Below are 23,484 nucleotides of genomic sequence, written 5' to 3' on the forward strand. Positions count from 1 at the left end.
AACAATTTCAATTTGAGTTGAGAGAGGAGTTATAGAAGCCAAATTATGTTGTTTGTTGCTAAAATAAAAAGGAAGTTGTTGAATATGATGAATGTAGACCACTCATTTAAAAAAGTCTAGCTGCAACGAGTAAGCAAAGGCATACAGAATGATGTAATGGACTTTAGAGACTCAGAAGAGGGAGTTTGGGGAGGGGCCTAGGGATCGAAAACTACACATTATATACAACGTACACTACTTGGGTGATAGGTGCATTAAAATCTCAGAATTCACCACCATATAATTCATCCATGTAACAAAAAAACCACTTGAACCCCCAAAAGCTATTGAAATAAGAAATTTTGTTAAAAGCCAAAAGAACAAAAATTTTAAAAATTAAAATGTCTAGCTGCAAAAAAAAAAAAAGTCATCTGGCAAGATTTGTGCTAAATGGAATGAGATAATAGGAGGTGAAAGGAAAAGAGAAGAATGCTGGTGGGAATGAGAGTTGACGGGGAAAGGTTTGAGGGGAAATGGAATCTAGAGAATGAAAAGGAATTAACCCTGGACGTTGACATTACCACTCTTCAACTGATATGAGAAGGAAGAAGCAAAGAACACATGTTCTACCCTTGTGTTGCTCACAACTCAAGGAGTAGCAGTGTGGATCTTGCTGAGGGGACATTACCCGGAGATCTCTAAATCTCACAGCATTTGAATGCTACCCACCCCAACACCTGGTGGGGTTGCATGTGTGTGTGCATTGGTGTGTTGTAGTGAGGGAAACTATCCTTCTCAGTGAGATGTCACTAAGAAAAAATGACAATTCTCATGAGGAAACCTGACAGCTTTGAAGGTATAGCATCTATGGGGGATTCTCAAACCAAACTTAGAGATTTTAAAACAGGGGCTGCCAACTCAATGCCTACAAGGTTCAGGTGGTTAATAATAACACCCACAGTGTATTGAGCACATATTATATGCAGGCACCAGTCTAAGCACTTTACATTCATAAGCTTATTTAACCCTCACAATAATCTTATGAGGTAGGTACTCTTAACCTTACAAGACAGGTAGAGCATCGAGGCACACAAAGGTACAGGAACTCACCAAGGATACAGAGTTAGCAGACATGTAGAGGTGGGTGTTGCATCCACGAAGTGTGACTGAGAGCACAGCCTTCTCAGGAATGAAGCCATATTGCCTCTCAGCAAAGAGATATAAACAAGGAAATGGTCTGGCCAGGGCCTACGGGGAAGAGAACAACCTATGACTACACCGGAATGAAGCAGCCATTACTTATGTTCAGCCCATTCCTGAAGCACAAATGTGGGCCCAGTGTTCCCAGATCATAAGAGGAAGTTGCAATCTAAATTTATAAATAAAACTTCACAATTTTTAAACATTGGTGACTTATTTTTGAGTTCAAATATTATTGGCAAAAGAGTCAACAATTCAGATACGGCACATGATGAGCCAGTGTGTGACCTCTGCTTTAAACATAACTGTAGTCTGCTAAGGGTGTCCAAAATAAACAGGAGTATACATTCAAAATAGGAAGTTTGATAACTTCAGAAGCTGGATGTATGTGAAAACGGAATTTTTAAATGTACAGTGTAAGGGGTGAAAGTACACACATTAAGAAACGAGCAACCTAACAAATATGCATCAGGAAGAAAACTTGATAATAGCCCAATACAAAGAGAAAAGGAAGACATTTTAAAATAACAAACAGCACCAACAAGAATGCTGGGCTCCTGCGTTGACAAGGACAGTTGAGATGAGACATCACTCTCCAAGAAAGTTAAATGTGATCTGGAAGAATACATCTCTTGCTGTGAAAATCCTGTCCCACTTACATCAGATATACTGTGTTCAGTGAGACATTAACAAGTAAGTAGCAAATCCACACCTCACAAGGTCACTGGAAGAAGAGGGGGAAAAACGCAGATCAGTGTGGGCCCAAATACATCCCATCTTTAATTATTTTAAAATCTATCGGACTTCCTCCCAGGCAGATGCAACCAGGAAATGTAAATGGTTCTAGAAGTCATTACCAAATTTTTTTTATTCTTAGTAATGTTGAATACTTTCCATCTACTTATTTGACATTTGAGTCATTATTTTGTGAATAATCTTTTCTTTGCCCATTTATCTATTTAAAATACCATTTTGACTATTGAGTTATTATAGCAATTCTTTTAAATGGCATCATGTAATACAAGTTATCATGTGGTGAAACTGGCATTCTCACCCATGACTGACATTTTGGAAAGCAATTTGATATGTGTGTCAAGACAGTTTTACATCTTTTTACTTGATAATATCACTTTTGGGAATCTATGCTAACAAATTCACCTGAGACACAGAAAATAATGTTTTATGAGCAAAGATATTCAACATAAGAGGTACTTATAAGAGTGCAAAACTGAAAACAGTAGGTAATCTCATTCATTTTTTTAAAAAATAGCACAGGAAATGCTTAAAATATCTCATAAAGGAGGAAAGAAAAAGGACGTTCAGATCTATTACCGTGGCTGTGCAAATACACATAGAAAGATGACTAGAAGGAAAATATAAAAGTATCAACAGATAGGATTATGGATAATTATTTTCTACTCTAATACAATTTTCATGTTTTCTTCAATGAATGTGTATCATTTTTAATCACACACCATTATCTAACATGAAACCTGAAATGCCATAATTAGATGCATTTATTTACGTCTTGAAAAATTTGATAATCAACTCACATATAAGTCCAGGCACAGTGGCTCACACCTGTAATCACAACAGTTTGGGAGGCTGAGTGGGGAGGAGTTTTAATCCAGCCTGGGCAACATGGTAAGATCCAATCTTTACAAAAAAATTAAAAATTAGGCATATGTTGTGCACCTGTGGACCCTGCTACTCAGGAGGCTGAGATGGGAGGATTACTTGACTCCAGGAGTTTGAGGCTGCAATGAGCCATGTTCCTGCCATCACACTTGAGGCTGAGTGACAGAGAAAGACGATGTCTCAAAAAAACAATTCATGTAAAGATGGCTTGACGATGGATGAATGGATGCCTGAGTTATATAAATGGCAAGTGGAAAGTGGTAGGAAACAGGTAAGTAGCAGAAATTTTCTTTGAGGATGTATCAATTAAGGACCCCACTTGCAATGAATAGAAACACTCTATTTACCTGCTGCATACATAATGAAAGCTGTCACTGGAGCAGCTGCCACTGCAAGTTGGGTATTTTTTCTGCAGAGCACAAATGGTCTCATCTTCATCTCATTACTAGCTTCTGAGTCAATATGTGAAGTGGGCACATCTGATAGGTGGATCCAACGTAACATGCTCAAACCAAACTGCAAAGGGGACTAGAAAGTGAGTAGAAAGTGAGTTCCTAGCATTTTAGTTTCTATCTGCGGGAAGGGGTGTCTATCTCAGGTGGGGAAATTCCCCAAACTCAGGAAGGAGGTTCCTGTACTACGGCAAAAAGGACAAATGCCCAGTATAGAAGATGTATCACTCGGGACCTGTAAAGGGAGCTCTATCTTGCTCCACTGGATGCCTCGCATGTATCCATTCAAACAAGGGTCAGACCACAGCTTTTCTGAGTCTTGGCAGAAGAACTCACGATTCTCCAGGAACAAGATGGAATAGAACACGTCTAAGAAACAACTATGAGGCTATCTAACACTTGCCTTCCTATTCCTGCTACTTCTCTCCTTGGGTTTCTGATGAAGTATGGGCTTCTGTATCATCCTCAGAATAGAGGTGTAGAATACAAAATTTCTTAGCTGACATCTAGAATTAATTTCTCAGAAACAGGATATCTCACACCTAGTGATTCATCTGAATTTTTGCTTTTTTAAATCATAAATTTTATTTTTTATTAGTTTTTAACACACAAAAATCTGTACATAATTAGCGTATACAACTTGATGAGGCGAGGGATAAGTGTACACCCATGAAAATATCACCACAATCTGTGCCATAAGCCATCCATCTTTTTTGGCTAGCATCTATGACACTCTTCTTTTTGTTCTCTATACTGTATGAGCAATAAATTGTCCAAATATAAAGTGGCTCATTGTACCTTTACAGGTCAAATCCCTTAGGCCTTGGTTTTGGCCTTACCTTGTCTTACATATGTGTCCAACCTAAGCCAGCTCAAACAAGAAAATTTATTGGGCCGTTGAACTGAAAACTGGATCCAGGAGCTCAAATGAATATATCATGGTACAGTTTCTCTTCTCATTACAGATTCTGTTATCTTCAGTTTGGCTTTTCTTTCCAGAAAGCCTAGCTCTACAAGATGGTCTCTGGCATATCCAGGTTCAAGAAATCCTTAGAGCACCAATCCAGTGGAAAATGTTTATCTTTCCCAAACATTCCAACAGGACAGGAACCTCAGAATGTAATCTCTCAGGATGGATCTAGATCATGAATAGAATATGAAAACTGGTCAGGGCTCCACCATGTTCTTACCCTTGGAGGCAACAACAGAATTTTTCCTACCCAAACTACACAGACTGAGATTAGGGAAATGGGACTCGTTAAAGGAAATGCGAAGTCCTATAACCAGAAGGGGAAAATACATGCTCAACAAGCAAACCACTGATGTTCACCTCAAAGGATAACTTCTGAGGTGGTTACCAGCTTACATCATGTTGAGGTGCAGTTGAAAGGGAGACTGTGTTGAACTTTACAGGAATTAGATATAGTAAATAATAGGTGGGGGTGGACATGAAAGAATGAGGAAGAGAGAGAAGGCTGATGAATAAATAGGAAGCCAGAAAACACTGACTTTATAAATATTCCCAATGTCTGCTGGCACTGACCTAGACTAACAGAAGAGGTCAAGGTACCACTCATTCCATGACGCACATGTAAGAGCCTATCCTAATGCAGGTAAATAGGTAGATATTTGAGAAGTCAGAAATAAGACATATGCACCAGGCAAACATTTGCAAGAGATGCCTTATAATCATGCATAGGAATTACCTGGGGTCTTGGTTAAAGGCAAACTCTGATTCAGTAGATTTGAGGTGAGACCAGTGATGCTTCATCTCTAACAAGCATACAGGTGATGCTGAGGCTGCTGGTCCACACTGGTAGCAACAATCTAAGTGGCAAAACTTAGATGCACTATTTGCTAGTCACAGCTTCACAGGTGATGCAAATCAAATCCTGCTTTTTGTTGTTGCTGTTTTTTATCTTTCTGCTTGGGATTCATAGACCCAAGAGCACAGATATGATTGGCCTAACTTGGGTCATATGGTCACCTGTTGGCTAAGGAGCATTAACCAATGCATGGATAGGAGAAAGGTATTTCCCCAAAGGCAAAATTGCTCTGCTGGTACAATGAGAAGAAATAGTGGATGCTGAATGGTTCTGCAGGGGCATAGGTTGTAAGGTGCACAGCAGGAATATGAAAACAGATCACCAGACCAGGACTCTTCCACAGCTGCCCGAGAATATCATACCTAGAGTGATATGATGTGTCTAAAACAGTACTGCATGACCTATTCACAGCCCATTTTCAAACATTTCTGTCTGTACTACTGAAGGGGCTAAAAGGCACAAACTGCCTTTGAAGTACCCGGCAAGAATTACAAACCAATCACGATAACAGGACCAAAGCTACCTGCATCTACACAAGCGTGCACTGTTACCACACTGGACTGGGTAACAGTTCACTGGGTTGTCCCTATCTGGAAGAAACTGTTTATTGCCCCAAGATAATTCTATTTTGTACTCATAAGGCAAAATTGTCTTTTGCGGCTGTAAAGAAACTCTTTCTTAGTTGCCAGCTTAACCATATGCTACACCTCCTACCTCTTATAACTCTTTGTTAAATCCCATGACCCTCTCAGGCAAAGGTTCCATCTGGCAGAATTGCTAAAACCGCAAAAACAAAAAATCCAGCAGCAACATTAAAGAAGGACAATTTTATGGATATATCTTGTGTGTAGATGCTTCTCTAAGATTTTACATGTATTGTTTCTTTTACGATGCAATATGTGATTTTGCACTGGTCAATTTAGCTGAGCTGGGTCTTCACTTCCCAGATTCCTTTACCCATATAGTTCCAGTTTAAGTTCAGCCACAGGCAAATCTGAGTGAGATTTGGTGAGGTGGAAGTGAAGGGATAGCCATTACACTCTGGTCGTTGTTGGTTTGAGGTGGTGAGGGACAGTTGCAAAGGTGATGGTGGGAAAGAGGTTATCTTTCCCAAACATTCCAACAGGACAGGAACCTCAGAATGTAATCTCTCAGGATGGATCTGGATCATGAATAGAATACGAAAACTGGTCAGGGCTCCACCATGTTCTTACCCTTGGAGGTGACAACAGAATTTTTGCTACCCAAACTACACAGACTGAGAATGGGTAAACGGAACTTGTTAAAGGAAATGCAAAGTCCTATAACCAGAAGGGGAAAATACATGCTCAACAAGCAAACTGGCCTATTCTTGATTCTTCCTGCTCCATGCCTGGTTCTTTGTCCCAAATGCTGGCCTTGCTGACCAAAAGTTACCACAGGCCAGGGTTCCCAGATTTAGCAATAAAAATACAGGAATATTCAGCTAAATTTGAATTTCAGATAAGTAGCATTTTTTAAAGCGCAAGTATATTCCATGCAATATTTATTCCATACAAGAGATTATTTGTTGTTTATCTGAAATTCAAATTTAACAGGGCATCCTGTAGTTTCTCTGGACCCTAACACAGGCACACCTCGAGGTGCTTTACTGAGAACTCAGGCAGCAGCGGCAAAGAGCCAACCACCATCACCTCATGGGCTTCTATGGCAGCTGGATGTACCTCGCCTCTGGAAACCTCCCACCTATTCACCATGCTAGGGCTGGTTCACAAGTTTCTTCCAATGTTTTTCAGGACTTTATTTCCCCAGATTCTTCCCATGGTTGTGTAAGGTTGAATTCCTGCAATGCATGCTTTATTCCATAACACTCAGGAGGTTTTACTTCCCTGATTACATGCTAACTAATACTCGATAAGACTTTAAGAGAAAAGTGCTATTATTCCTACTTCACAAGAAAAGAATATGCAGCACAAAGAGGTAAAGCTACGTGCCCAAAGTCGCACAACTGATAAGCAGTGGAACTAGAACTCAAACCCAGGAAGTCTGATGTAATAGCTGAGTTAACTTCCATAGCATATTGCCATAGCAGTTTTTATATGTAGACACAAGTATTATATAACTGTCGTATCAGTATATATAAAGATATAGCTAATGTATATCATATATATCATATAATGCATGCATTTTGTTAGTAGTATATAAGTTTGTATATATAAACTATAGAACTGATTAGATAGATATAAATATATAAATATTTACCCTATATATAAAATTTAGCTCAAGAATTTCATAGAAACTGGTTTTTCAATGTTGTCCCTGGTGGATATCAAAAAATGCCAACTGTGTGCAATTGAAAATTCTCAATTATATACAGTTAGTATTTTGATATCTGCTAGTGACAACAGTTGAAAAACCAGTTTCTATAAAACACTGAAGCCAAACCATCATATAAACAAAAAGATGAGTGGACCTGCTTCTTTGGATAATATTGGTTATTCCACAAAAAAAAAAAAAAAAAAAAAGAGATTGAGCTCATTAACGTTCAAATGAGGATCCATTTGAACAGAGAAGGTTAATGAGTACACAGCGTGGGAGAAGCCCTGAGATAGTTTAAGGCCGTGAAACAAATGCAATGTTTAGAAGAAAATTATAGATAATTCCACTTAATGAGTACACAGCAGACTAATTATTGCAATGAAAAATGTTTAATTAAAAAGAAGTCTGCTTTCTAATGATCGTACTGACTGTAAACCAGTTTAAAAAATCCCAAAGACAGCTAAAGACAATACATATAAAGACTGCAGGGAAAGTTTACACAAAGAAGATAAGTATATTTGTTTATTATTATGGTTTAAAGTTAGCATTCTAGCAATCCTGGCCTCTTTCCTGATCTCTTAAGAAAACACCCAGTTGAACATGGGAGAAGAGATTACTTGGAAACAAAAGAAAGTCATAGCAGAATCATTTTAATTTAATATTAATTCAGAGAAAATACATTTTAACACAAATTTGTTTTAAAAATGTGAAATTATAGCAAATTCCATTCAGGTCATTAGTGCCAGAATCCATTCATGGAATCAAAATACCAACCAAGCCTATACAGCTCCAGTTTGCGGTGGGACTTGAGAAAGACAGATAAAGAATATTTTCACATTCTGCTTCACTTCAACAACCACCAGTGTCTCGATGGTCAGGGCATGCAACTGGAAGAGAGTAGAACTAGGAGTTTCAAGACAGGGCTGTAAAATGTGACTCTTTCTGCCTCTGATTTCTCTGTGAGTATAAGTGTGTGTGTGTGTGGGGGGGGGGGGTGTGTGTGTGAGAGAGAGAGAGAGAGTATGTATAGTGTTATCAGTTATCAATTTCAATCTAGGGGAATCCATAATCATTCATTTTCTGGGCCTTTTCTTCCCTCGACTTGCCCACTTCTCTTCCCCTTCCCAGACAAATGGAGAGATAGAAGCAATGGTGTGCTGGGGTCAGCCTGTACCAACTCACGAGAGCTGTCAAATTTTTAAGTAAACTTGAAAGCTGCCTATCACAAAATTTATAGCCATCATTAAAGTTTAAATTATATACATTTACAAGTAGATAAATTATAAAGTAATAAATATTCAAACTCAACAATTTTGAAGTTTTCCCTGGAGCTTATCTACATCTGTCATTTCTGTAGAGTGTATGTTCTACTGCACACCTCTGTAATTCCACCCTCAGTGACTTCACATTGGTAGCTTGAAATTGGCAATGGCAGAAATATTCACACCACAGAATCAGCAGGTGCTAGAATTTAGAGCTCCCCCCTACCCCCAGTGGTTGTTAAACATTTACCAACACATCACTGGATGGAGGCCATCATGGGGAACTGAGCCATGGTGGGTAGATTCTATGTTTAGAGGGTGGCACTTAAGCTCTGGCTGCTGTTGGAGCAGAGGGAATTGATAAGAGGTGAGTATGCAGAAGAAAACCCAAACAGATGTGAGATCAGTGCACTGGTATTCTGAAGAAGCTAGTGAGAAAGAAGTCAAGACTCTGGCTAGGAACTGTTGAGATGAGAATTTAAAAAACCCAACAAAAGCAGAATTTATAAAAAAGACAGATGGTGAAACCACAGAAAAATTATTCAACTGAGTAGATCAGCATGTTTTATCCTTTGGGCGTCAGACATGGACAACAGAGAAGCATTTTAAAGCAGGTACACTGATTTCCACATTTATCTTGCATCACTTTAAACACTATTCTGTTCTTCTGAAATTACTTCTTTTCTCTCAATTCAAAGCTCTCTAACCCTCAATACCTGATCTGCATTTAAAAAGAAAGAAACTGGATTAAAATAATTTACACTGAGATATAATTAACATTCTTGAATACTAGGATCGATGTTCACACAGAGACAGAGAGAGAGGGAGGATGGGGGTATTGCTAGAATAGCATTCATTGATAAAAACTATTGGAAATAGAATCAGTAGCAGATCGATAGGTTCCTAGTTGTAGCATAACCATGCATAAGAGTCAGGTGACCCTAAACTATGAGCTGTGAAGTTTTAATCACGCTACATGATTAGAGAAGCATTGTTTCTCCTTCCCTTGTGTGATTATCTGCTATGATGTGGCAGACACTTGGCTCCAACTGTATCCTGCTTGTTTATTATTCATGAGTAGTGAGAAACAAGAGTCTCTGTCCTGGGCATTGAGGTCTAAGCTTTGTAGTTTCAGTTATATGATACATCAAACTAGCAGTAGGAATTGCACCATCAGGGTTTATGGTTGGAGACACATCAGTCCTCCCCTGGCATGATCGAGGGTTGGAGCTCAAGCCTTGCATTCAACTAGGATTGATCATCCTGAAAACTGGGACACACCAGCTAGCACAGAGTTTGCACAAAGTCAGCTCCTTTTCTGGGAGGTCAGTCTGCAGGGGATCATTCTTGGACCAGTTTCTCCTTCTTTTTCATTGACACATATACCCCGGATTCTTCAAGAGATTCTTGGAATGTAACTGATGAGTTAATCAACACAGAATAATCTATATTAGATGACAGTTCAAGTAGTTTTCTTTAAAAAAAAAAAAAAAAAGCCATGACAAATAGGTCTTCTGCTGTCTTTTCCTCTGTCTTGTAGAACACCTCATTGCCACCAGAACAGTTCTTCACACTTTAAAAACAGAGATAACAGACTTTTTTCTCTGCTCCAAGGAAAAGTATGCTACAATTGATTACTGATGTCTGTCATGGGTATAGGGATAAAAGGTTGTATGACACATGCTATATGTTGGTATTTTACCTATCTTTTTGGCAAATTATGCTTCCTGCTTCAAAAACCATATTTTTTAGGCATCTATCTCCTTAAAAACCACAAGTTAGACAAGGGAATGTTATTTGATGCTAGAAAGAAATGTGCTAAGTCATGAAAAGACATGAAGGAAACAAATGCATATTACTAAGTGAAAGAAGCTAATGTGAAAAGGCAACGTACTGTATAACTCTATATGATGTTCTAGAAAAGGCAAAACTATGGAGACAATAAAAAATTCAGTAGTTGTCAGGGGGCAAGAGAAAAAAGGTATGAATGAGTGGAGCACAGAGGATTTTTAGGGCAGTGAAACTACTATGTCTGATACTATAACGTTAAATACATATGTCCAAACCAACACAATGTACAAAACCAAGAGTGAACCCTTATGCAAACTACGGACTTTGGGTGATAATGATGTGTGAATATAGGTTCATCATTTGTAACAAATGTAACGACTCTGGTGGGGAATGTTGATAATGGAGTTGGTTATTCATGTGTGGGGGAATGGGGTATATGAGAAATCTCTGTACCTTCCACTCAGTTTTGCTGTAAAACTAAAACTGCTCTTAAAGTCTTTTTTATTTTATTTTATTTTATTTTATTTTATTTTATTTTATTTTTATTTTGAGGTGGTCTGTCACCAGGTTGGCACTGATGGGTCCAATCCACTCTCCCCTCAGTTCAGACTTAAAAAAAGAATAAAAGCTCCAACAAGCTACTGATCTCTGCTATGATGTTTCCAAGAGTTATGTCCTCATGTGTGATATAGTTAAAGGAAAATTAGCTAAATAGGCTGTATCTGTCCTTGGAAAATTTTGTAGTTAGGCCAAATGTGGTTATGTCTAAAGCTTGAAAAACATTGATAGAACAAATTCACTGGGGAAAGATTTATTTCTCTCTTCTGGTGAGACAATGCTAAGTGTGAAATTGGCCATCTGAAATGTGATTTCCTCTGTAAAAGTAACGGCAACACCTGTTCCCTCTTGCCTTTGTAAACACCAATGCATTTCTTTCTTTTATGGATTCCAAAGTCATTTTCTGTTGGATAAATTTAAACAATTACCAAAATGAAGATGCAACATAATGCATATTTCAGGAATATACATTATACAACATAATGTACATATACATATACAACATAATGTACATTTCAGGAATTTTTATGATGTGTGCATTATTAGTAATGATGGTTAGCATTTATTAAATGCTTACTATGAGTTAGGTACTGGGATAAGTCCTCTGTAATCTGCAGAATAGCACTGCCTCTTTACAAAAATGTGATTAAAAATATAAAAACAAGGGACTCATTAGAATACATAGTGTTCTGTAAAATTTGAAACTAGAATATTTCCCCACAAGTTTAATAATTTTTATTATCCTGGTATGGTGGCACACACCTGTAGTCCCAGCTACTTGGGAGGCTGGGGCAGGAGGATCACTTGAGTCCCGGAGTTCAACTCTGCAGTGAGCTATGATAACACTATTGTACTCCAGCCTGGGCAACAGAGGGAGACTCCATCTCTTAAAAATTTTCTTTTAAATAATTTGTTCACCCTCAGCCATGCTTACCAAAATAACTGAGTACTCACTAAATATTTATTATGACATCATATTTGTGAGCATTCTACAATTGAAATCACATCCTCTAATTCATTTTGCCTCACAATAACCTCAAAAGTGGATAAAGACAGGAAAATAACCCCCATTTTATGGATGAGGAATGTGCCTTAGGAAAGTTAAATAATTTGTTCAAGCTACGCAAGTCTTTTCTCCAAAGTTTGTAAATTTACCCCCTCTCCATACTACTTTCCAATTTAGTTGCTGGTTTCAACATTTGTGTACCAATTTATTCTTTATGTAGCACCCTGAGTTACTTCTTTAAAGTGTGGGCTTCATAAGGTCACTCCTCTGATACCACAATGATAAATACATAAGTCTAAACTGATAGAATGTACAACACCAAGAGTGAACCCTTATGTAAATTATTGAGTTTGGATGATGATGTGTGAATATAGGTTCATCATTTGTAACAAATGTACCACTCTGGTGGGGAATGTTGATAATGAAGTTGGCTATTCATGTGTGGGGGAACAGGATATATAAGGAATCACTTGAGTCCTGTTGTAATAAATATTTAATGAGTGCTCAATTATTTTGCTAAGCAGGGTTGAGAGTGAATAAATTATTTTTAAAAACATTTTTTAAGAGATGGGATCTCTCTCTGCTGCCCAGGCTGGAGTACAGTAGTGCTATTAAAACCAGAAAGGTTCCCTTGTCCCCCTCATAGGGCATGCGATGGGGGTGTGGCTCGTTTCTTCAGTGCCCACCTGCTCAAACCTCTAGGGGAGCATACAGACGGGCAGGCTGTGGGGCTCTGACCATGGCATTGTCTAGGGTTGAATGTTTACAGCTCCTGAAACCCCAGTGGGCATGCATTACAGGGTGCTCTTTTAGTTTGCCATGTATAGGTGGCTTGTGTTAACCAGCTCAGTTAGACCCTCTACCGTGTCACAAGGATGGAGGGCTTTCTGTATCCTGGGTTCTTGCGTTGGTATACCAGAAGAATCAGATCACATGTAGGCTTGGAGAATGAATGCAAAGTTTCATTGAGCGGAAGTAGCTCTCCGCCGATGGGGGAGCCAGAAGGGAGATGGTTTTCCCTGGAGTTGGGTAGCTCGGTAGCCAGCTGCCTGGCCAAACTCCGCCTCGTCCCACCAGTCAATGGCCTGCTGGCATGCAGGTGCCTGTCGGTGTGCTCTTCTACCAGTGTTCTCCTCTGGACATCCTCTCCAAAACCAACTGCTTGAACCTTCTTTGGCTGATGTGCTCCTCACGACCTTGTGTCTCTGCTTTGCTAGGGTCTTGGGTTTTTATAGGCCCAGGATTGGGGCGTGGCAAGAAGGCAGAAGTGCCTGTCCTCACCTAGCTCCATGGGGGTGGAGCCCTAGCCAGGGACCGCCCCTCCTCTACCCAGCACTTCTCTTCCCCACTTCCATATCATTTAAGGGACCACACTCTTCCCTTCCCCAGACTCCTGCATCACTGTCATAGCTCACTGCAGCCTTGAACTCCTAGGCTCAAATGATCAAGTTCTTTTAGAGTTCTTAGGATTAAGTTCATAATCTGAAGCATGAACCATAAGGCTCTGGAGGACCAAAGCTTCATTTAACTCCCTGGCTTCATCTCAAAATACATAGATTTCACTCAGTTTTTCACCACCTAGCTCCTTCTTGAATAAGAGCCTTCACATACGCTCTTCTCTTCATTCATAATGCCCCTTCCTCCTCCACTCTTCAGCAGTCTAGTTTTTATTCATCTTCAGGAGCACTTTGAGTCACTCACTCACCAAAGGTTTCCCCAACTTCCCACATTAGGTGAAGATTCTGTCATTCACTCATATGCTCTCCATATAAAGAAAACCTTTGACAAGGTCTTATAGGCTGCCCAGCATAAGGGCCAAGCCATTATTTGGCCAATTTTCCAAAATACATGTTATGGTGAGAAGTAGACCCCAACTCCGGCGATGGAGGTCTAAAAGTAGATTCCCATGTTCCCGTCTTTCTTTTCAGCTAGATTACAAATATATGAGCTGGGTTTACCAAGTCAGATGCACGTGCTTCCAGCTTTGAATGAGACGCTGGCGACCCAATGAAGCATGGACAGAAGAGCATTTATTCTCAGGGAGGTGACAGTGGCTGCACCAACATCCAGTTTTAAGGGATCCACAGAGATAGTAATGGCATTGGTACTAATGGTGGAATCCTTGATCCAGTTCTGGCAGTGTAAGAAGTACAAGGCACGGATTTTGGTGATGGGTGAAGTTGAGTGTAGTGTTCTCACTAGACTGTTTCTGTAACTTAATTTTGGCCGTGAGTTTGCCTGTGTATCTGACCTTATTCCTGTCCACTTTCTGAGCTTGGTTTCTCAACCTTCCTGCCAAGTCCATGAACTAATACTACATGTCTTTAAAATAAATTATTTTTCTGTTTAAATCAGCCAGATTCAGTTTCTATTGCTTGCAACTTAGAACTCTGACTGATAAGAAACATCCTTGCCCTTTATAACATTTACCATAATTTTAAATAAATATTGAGTTCACTGATAACTACGTCTCCCACTGCACTGTAAGCCTGATGAAGATTAGGCCTCTGCCTATTGTATGCACCACTGTATCTCTAGTGCCTGGCACAGACTTGTCACATAATAACCACAAAATAAATTTGCTGAATGAAAAAATAAGTTAATATGTGTAAAACACTGTGCCTAAATGGTGGAGAGAGTAGGGGACAATAGGGCATACAAAGGAAGATCACAAACATAATCCTCCACAGGCCAGACACAGTGGCCCATGCCTGTAATCTCAGCACTTTGGGAGGCCAAGGCAGGAGGATCACTTCACGCCAGAAGTTTGAGACCAGCCTGTGCAACATAGCAAGACCCTGTTTCTACAAAAAATTTAAAAATTAGCCAGGCATGGTGGCACATGCCTATAGTCCCAGCTACTCAGATGGCTAAGGCAGGAGGATAGCTTGGCCACAGGAGTTTGAGACTGCAGTAAACCATGATGATGCTACCACACTCCAGCCTGGATGACAGAGTGAAATCCTGTTTCTAAAAAAACCCCTAAAATTCTCAACAGAAATTTAAAAAAAAATTCTCAATAGAAAAGAGGTTATAATGAATTAAAGTGATTATACACAGACAGACATATACATATGTCTGTCTACATATACACATATATACATGCAAACTCATGTGAGCCGAACTCTTGAGGTCCATTATCAGCACCTATGGCCCATGTGTATATGTGTATATATATGTCTGTATAGTGTTTCCCTAGGCAAAGTTGAGCCCCTGTATATTTATATTTGTCTATATATATGTATGTCTATGTACTATGTATGTCTGTGTATAATCACTTTAATTCATTATACCTACATATATATGTATATATGTGAGTTTGCATGTATATGTGTGTATTGATATTATATATATATATACACACACACGTATGTGTGAGTGTGAGCTAATGAATGATGTAATGAATGAATAATTATGTAAGATAGAATGTGAAAAGTGTTGGAAAGACAGAAAGATCAAAAGGGAAAACAACAGAGGGCCTTTTGAAAGAGGTCCTTTTCAGGCAGGATCTTAAAGCATAGATCAAATTTGGGTATTCAAAAGTTCAAGGAGGGAGTCTGGACAAACGGAGGGATGAACAAAGGCACAGAAATCAGAATGTACAGAGTTATGAGGTGTAACAAGTTGTCCAGTTTCTCATTAGGATGCAATGGGCAGCCATCGAAAGCTATTAGGAAGGAAAATGATGTGTCTAGGCTGTGCTTTGATAAAGTCAATGTCACAGAACTATTTAAAATTTACCAGCAGATAAGAAGACTAGACTCAATGAAATCAGATATTCGAGAAAAAAAAAAAAAGAAGAGATAATAGGGCATTAAGTCGTAGGAATAAATGAATAGGACAGATGTATGAGTTATCAAAGAAGTAAGATTGCAAAGATTTGAACACTGGATATGGAAGTACAATAGAAGAAAGGTAGTTTTGTAAAATGCAATTAAAAACTGAATAACTGGGAATATGGTAATAGCAAGAACAGAAGGAAGAAACAAAAGTAAAAGGTGAAATTTCATAGAGAAAGATAAAATTGCCTATAAGATATATTGTATTAGTCTGTTCTCATGCTGCTAATAAAGTCATACCCGAGACCGGGTAATTTATAAAGGAAAGAGGTTTAATTGACTCACAGTTCCACATGGCTGGGGAGGCCTCACAATCATGGCAGAAGACGAAGGAGGAGCAAAGGGACGTCTTACGTGGCGGCACGGAAGAGAGCTTGTGTAGGGGAACTCCCCTTTATAACACCATCAGATCTCATGAGACTTATTCACTACCACAAGAACAGCATGGGAAAGACCCACCCCTATGATTCAATTACCTCCCACTGGGTCCCTCCCACAACACATGAGAATTATGGGAGCTACAATTGAAGATGAGATTTGGGTAGAAACAGCCAATCTGTATCTGTCGAGCTTAAAGTAGATGTGTATTCCAACAGACAATAGAAGCAGAGGACTGAAGTTTGAGAGAGAAATCAAAGTTAGGCGCGTAGATTAGGGAGAGAAGCAGATAATGTCATTGCTTTCCCAGATTCCTTCAAATCCCTTTACACCATTTCTGTGCACCTGTCTTCCCACTTTGGTGTGGATTCCATTGTCAACACCTAGGGATCATTTTTGGAAGACAACTTTGAGCTCCTGGAGGTGCATTGCCTGCATGTGCAGAAAGCCAGAAGAGTTTGGAGTCTATGCTCCTCCTTCCCTTTCCTCCTTAGCCTTTGACAGTGATAGATAGGTGAAGACATGAAGACATAAGAAAGTCTTGCATCAGATTGTGCAACACTGAGTCGTAACTTACATTCCAGTTTTTCTTCAGGATTAGGCTGACTTTTGCCTGAAATCATACTCTTGCCTGGCTTCCTCTCCCTTGTCCTGCTTTACTTACCATTTTGTTTGTTTGTTTGTTTGTTTGTTTTTTCAGACTCAGCACAAGAGTACTACTTCTTTAATCAATTACTTGCACATTAATCCATATCTCAGGGTCTGCCTCTGGGGAGCCAGGCTGAAGAGAGGGAGTTGTTTGATAGTGTTGATCAAGCCTTCTATAATGTCACTGATATTCTAATTTTTTTATCAATTATTGAAAAAGAACCAATGAGATTTCTAATTGTAATTGTGGATTTCTATACTTTTCCTTGCATCCTATTATTTTGCACCATCTATTGTTAAAATTGTTGTAAGGTTTATTAACATTTGGGAATTTTAAGCCCTCTTGATAGATTGACCCTTTTATCATTATGAAATAACATTCTTTATCTTTGATAACTTTCTGGCATTAAAATCCATTTAGCCTGATATTAATATAGCCCCTCGGCTTTCTTTTGCTTATTTTTTTCATGAGATAACTATTTACCTCCTTTCTCTTTTAATATATTCGTCTTTATATTTAAAGTAAGTTTTTCTGTAGACAGTATATAGTGGTGTCTTGCTTTTTATCAAATCTGATCATCTCTGCCTTTAAATTGAAGATTTGAAGGGAATTTGCATTTAATGTAATTATTGGTTTAATTTTACCATCTTCCTATTTTCTCTTTGTTTCATAGATTCTTTGCTTCCTTTTTCATCTTTGCATGACTTCTTTTGGATTAATTTTATATCTCCCATGATCCTTTACATCTCCTTTGTTGACTTATTAGCTATAACTCTTTCTTTCTTGTTTTGTAATTTATTTAGGGTTTATGGTATGCATCTTTAATTTTCCACAGTCTAACCTCACATACTATTACACACTTCAAATGGAGTATAAACATTTTAGAACACTACATGTGGCATTTCCCTCTCAAGACCTTGGTGGTGTTGTCGTCATATATTCTATTTTTACATATATTATAAATGTTAAACACACTAATAATTTTTGCTTTAATCAATGACAATAATTTAAATTTTTTAAATTTATAAAATGTCTTGTATTTATCCAAATATTCACCCTTTGTGGCGTTCTATTTCTTTGTGTTGATGCAGATTTCCAACTGGCATCAATTTATGTCTGCCTGAAAGACTTTATCATTTCCTGTAGCGCATTATCTGCTGCTATCAAATTTGTTCTGCTTCTCCATATCTGAAAAAGTCTATATTTCATTTTCATTTTAAAGGACATTTTTCCTGTGTATAAAATTAAGGTCACAGTGTTTATTTTCTTTTAGCAGCTTAAAGATGGTCTACTCTCTGCTTGCCTAAATTGTTTCCTATGAGAAGTCTGTTACTATTCTTATCTTCATCCCTGTGAATGTAATGTGTCTTTTTTTGTGGTATACTTAAAGATTTTCTCTTTATTATTTCTTATAGGCAATTTGATTATGATGTGCCTTGGTTTTGATTTCATGTTTTCAATTCTTAAGATTCATTGAGTTAATTCAATCTCTGGGTATAAATTACAACAATTTTGAAATCTCTCAGCCATATTTTTCCCGTGTCTTCCTCTTCTCTGAGACTCTAATTATACAAATATATTAAAACACTTGGCCCTGCACAGTGGCTCATGCCTGTAATCCCAGCACTTTGGGAGGCCGAGGCGGGTGGATCACTTGAGGTCAGGAGTTTCAGATCAACCTGGCCAACGTGGTGAAACCCCATTTGTACTAAAAATACAAAAATTAGCCAGGCCTGGTGTGGTGAGTGCCTGTAATCCCAGCTACCCGGGAGGCTGAGACAGGAGAATTTCTTGAACCTGGGAGGTGGAGGTTGCAGTGAGCTGAGATTGCACCACTGTACTGCAGCCTGGGCAACAGAGTGAGACTCCATCTCAAAAACAAAACAAAAAACAAACAAACAAAAACCACTTAATGTTATACTGCTGGCTAATGCTCTGTTCATTTTTTTTCAGCTATTTTTTCCTCTGTGTGTTTAATTTTAAATAGTTTCTATTTCTATATCTTCAAGGTAACTAATTTTCTTCTGCAGTGTCTAACCTGTTAATCCTCTGCAGGTTATCTTTCATCTCAGACATTGCAGTCTTCATATCTAGAAGTTGTTTGGTTTTTTTTTTAATGTCTTCTGTGTTTCTACATGATGTACTCAATATCTACTCTATTTTTCAACATAAAATACATTCATAACAACTGTCTTAATGTTCCTTTTACTACCACAATCGACTATGTGATTTCTGAGGCTGCTTATATTGAATGATTATATCCTCACTATGTATCATATTTCCTGCTTCTTTGTATGCCTGGCAATTTTTAATTGTTTGTCAGACACTGTGAAACTTATCTTGATTGCTGGACATTTTTGTATTCCTATAATATTCTTGAGCATTGTTCTGTGGTTCATTTGAATTATTTGACCCTTCTGATGCTTTTTATAAAGCTTTGTAAAGCAGAATGAAAGCAGCCTCTTTTTTTTTTTTTTTTTGCCTAAGGTTGACTTTGCCCCAGTACTGAGGCAATACTCTTCTGAATATTCTATCCAGTGCTCCATTAATTAGGAGATTTTCCACTCTGAATGGTGGAAACATGAACTATTCCTGGTCCTGCATGAATCCCTGGGATCATTCCTCTGCTCCTTTGGAATGTTTTTGCTCTGGCCTTGGGTAAGTTAGTCACCTTCATGTGCTAATCAGCACTCAGTTGAAGATTTAATAAAGGGGACCTTTGCTGGCCTCCCAGTGTTTATCTGTATGCAGCTCTTTTCTTCCCAGTACTCTGTGAACTCTAGCTTGGTTGGCCTCCTCAAATTCCCAGCTTCACCACCTCATCTCATGGAGACTGCTAGCTTCCACCAGTGTCTCCCCTCCCTGTGCTCTGAAAACTCTCCCCAAGCTGGGGAAATCGCAGGGCTCACATCATTTTTTCCCATCTCCAATGGATCACTGTTCTGCGTTACCTGAAGTGCAATGTCTGAAACTATTGTTTCATATATTTCCTCTGGGATTTTAGCTGTTTTGTGTAAGGAAGGTTAATCTAGTCCTGGTTATTATATTTTGGACTGGAATTACTTGTTGCTGTTTTTGATGATAAGGGAAACACATATTCAAAGAGAAAGGTTGTGTATAAAGCAAAAATTGAACATTGAGGAGAGAGAAAAGAAAATTAAGAATTAATTTCCTAAGAAAAATACAAAGGGGAAATGATAAAAAGCTGAGATGGGGCTCAACTTTGCCTAGGGAAAGAAACACTTCTTATGAAACATGAAGTAGCACAGGAACAACGACGAAGCATAGAAATTTAGATGCAGCGTTCACTTGGTCAGCTGATTTTACTTGAGTTTCTATTACATAATGTGAATGAAACTCAGCTGTTTCCTCCAGTGAGGAAGAAGGGGATGGAGGAGGGGAAGAGTGAAGTGTTATTCCCAGCACGGTGCCTCCCCACTCCACTGCCAAAAAAGAAATCTTTCCAAATCCTCTAACTCCTGAGCTTTTCATATTCTTGATGGAAGTAAGGGGTTTATAGATTGTCTAAGGAGATCACAGTCGGCCCACTTTAAAACTTCCGGTGGTCTGATTCACAGTTCATGTTGGTATCTGATATCTACCATCTCCTGGTGCCTCCACTGAACTTTTCAATTTAATATCCTGTTACACAACACCAGCAAGGAATAGGAGACAAGTAAAAACACAATTTCAATTCAGTAATATACGTTCTCTATGTGGATTAACCACAGCAGGTTATAGAAACACACTGGGTGACAGGGGGCCCTACATAATCTTGAATGGGCAGAGAAAGGCTGCCAGAAAGATCTGTCCCTGTGATCCAAAATAAACAGAAAATAGGTTTAGGATACGGGAGTGGTAAGAAGAAAGGATGTCCTGCGAAAGAGAGGAGAATGTGTAAAGGTTGGAGGCAGGAGGTATTGAAGATGTAGGTGGATCAACAAGGCTGGTGAGGTGGGAGGGCTCATCAGAAGCCACGTGCCAGAAATACCTTGAATGCACTCCGGGGCACCTGTAATTGATCCTGAGAAAAGTAAGGAATTGGAGGCATTTTAAGTAGAGGGGTGACTAATAAATTTTCTGTTTAGAGATCATTCAGATAGCAGTGCAGAGAATATAAGAGAGGGAAATTCACTGTCAGAAGCATATTCCTTCTGAGAAGAGCATTCACTGTGAGAGGGATAGTGAGTCAGAACAATGGAATGGAAAGTGCATATATTCTAGAAAATAAAATGGTAGAACTGCCAGAACCTGGTGACTGATTAAATATGTGTCATGAGAAGGAGGTACCAAAGGAAACACCCAGGTGTTTGTCTTGGATAACTGGATTGATGGCAGTGTTTTCAATGAAACAAGTATTACTGGCTAGATGTCCTAAAATTTCTTGTAAGCGAAAAGAAACTATGGAAGGGTGGAACAGTCTAGATTTGTTTTCATTCGCCGAACATAAGTCTACGTGTGACAGGCACAAAGATGGGTAAAACAAAAGCTATGGGATAAGAACTGAGAGAAATATTGCTGGGCATGGGGGTGGCAGTGGGGGGGGGCGGGGGGAGGTAAAAGGAAAATGACAACTGGGAATCCCTAAGGCCCAGCCAAGATTAGATCACATGAATTAGTAGTGGAACGAAGAGTCTTCATTATGACCTTCTTTTAGCAACCCTGGGCAGTGTGATGAATGATTCAGAGAGGGCAGATGTAGATTGTGGGTTGAACTCAAGCTGAAGAATAAGGAATGGTGAGAGTGAGTTTAGAGTCAAGTACAAGATGGGAAGCAACGTGGGACCAATACGAGCATCATGAAGATGCCTTCCCATAAGCACAGGCTGGATGGGGAAGCTAGAAAAGCTAGAATGGGGCCAATGAGAGAATACAAAGGATGGTAAGGCTGGAGGCCAAAGAATTGGGGATGAAAGAGAGAAACCAGTAGGAGACAGTCATCAGAATGTCGGTGTCCAAGAGAATGGCAGCAAAAAAATTCCCAACAATAAGGTGAGAATTTATTGATGGTAGCAAGTCGTTTTGAGTCAAGATCATTGAAAATATTATAATACGAATGTTGACATTCCATAAAAATGGAGTTCAAAGGAAGTCTATGAGCAGAGTTAAAGTTATGCTGGAAGTCAGGAACCACCAGAACAGGATGGGAAAAGAGCAGAAAGTTGAAACTCTTAAGAGCTCATGGTTAGTGTCCTGGAGGAAGAGCCAGAGGAGTGGGGTGGAGTGGAGCTAAGTGCATTTTCTTCCTTTGATTTTAGAGGTGTTGCCTTCACTAGAAGGAAACTGGTATTATCAAGAACAAACAGGTGTTGGTAGCGATCATAAGAGAAAAAAGCGTTCTAGAAAAGAGTTCTCTTTCAGCCAGGCGCAGTGGCTCATGCCTGTAATCCCAGCACTTTGGGAGGCTGAGGAGGGCGGATCACCAGGTCAGGAGTTCGAGACCAGCCTGGCCAACATAGTGAAACCCTGTCTCTACTAAAAATACTAAAATTAGCCCGGTGTGGTGGCATGTGCCTGTATTCCCAGCTACTCAGGAGGCTGAGGCGGGAGAATCGCTTGATCCCGGGAGGCAGAGATTGCAGTGAACCAAGACCACACTATTGTACTTCAGCCTAGGAGACAGAGTGAGACTCTGTCTCAAAAAAAAAAAAAAAAAAAGTGTTTTTTTTCAAGCAGATAATATGTTACAATAACAGAGGGCTCACTGACAACCTTTTTCATGCCACTGGTCACTGTGGAAGCAGGAAGGAGAGGCAAAGCAAAGATGGCTGAGGATATGCAGTACAGCAAGGAGGGCGCAGTAAAAGACCCAGTTGAAAGTGTTCTCCTAGGTGGCAATGCTAAAATAAGCTCACTTGAGGCTCTTCTGAATCATTAGCCCTTCTAGAAACTCCAAGGACATATTAAGTTCATTCACTAAAATATTTTGGGCATAGTGTAGTTGCTGATCATCTCCATGATTACTTCTTTGAAGTCTCTGAACATTTTTTAAGTGCTTACTGAGAATTCGTAGGCAGAAAATAAAACAGAAAGATCATCCCCTGCCACTCAGAGTCTGAACACAGAAAGGGCTCATCGATCAAACAAATCAATGCAGAAAACTTAAAATTTCCTGTTAAATAAACACCACACATCAAATACCAGAAAGTGGTGACTAAGAGGTGGACAGAGGAGGGATATACAAAAGGTTTCACCCACACCCTGTTTTGTGGTTTTTACCCGGACGCCACAACCACACCTATGAGTTTCACTTATTAAAATAATAGAGAAGTAGAGTAACTAGAATCTGCTGACCAGAGCATAGTGCTAAATGCAGTTCCTCAGAGACTGAACCTGACAGGCAAGGTCAGGATTCAACTTGGAGAATGTCTGATGAGATTAGCCAATGTTTTTTTCCAGCGTGGTCTACCTGTGTGTGCTGATGCGTGTAGATTTGCTCATCTTTAGTAGACGAGAAAATTAAGCTCATCTCCTCTGTTGAACTTACAACGTGTTGTAAAACCAAGGATAAAATGGAGATAAATGGGGATAAACTAGGGCAGGGAATTCGAACCATACATAGAACCCCCCCCCCCAAAAAATCCCCTTAAGCCCTTAAAAGGCAATAA

The sequence above is a fragment of the Hylobates moloch genome, unplaced genomic scaffold (genome assembly GCF_009828535.3).
Source record: "Hylobates moloch isolate HMO894 unplaced genomic scaffold, HMol_V3 SCAFFOLD_9, whole genome shotgun sequence".
Lineage (NCBI taxonomy): Eukaryota > Metazoa > Chordata > Mammalia > Primates > Hylobatidae > Hylobates > Hylobates moloch.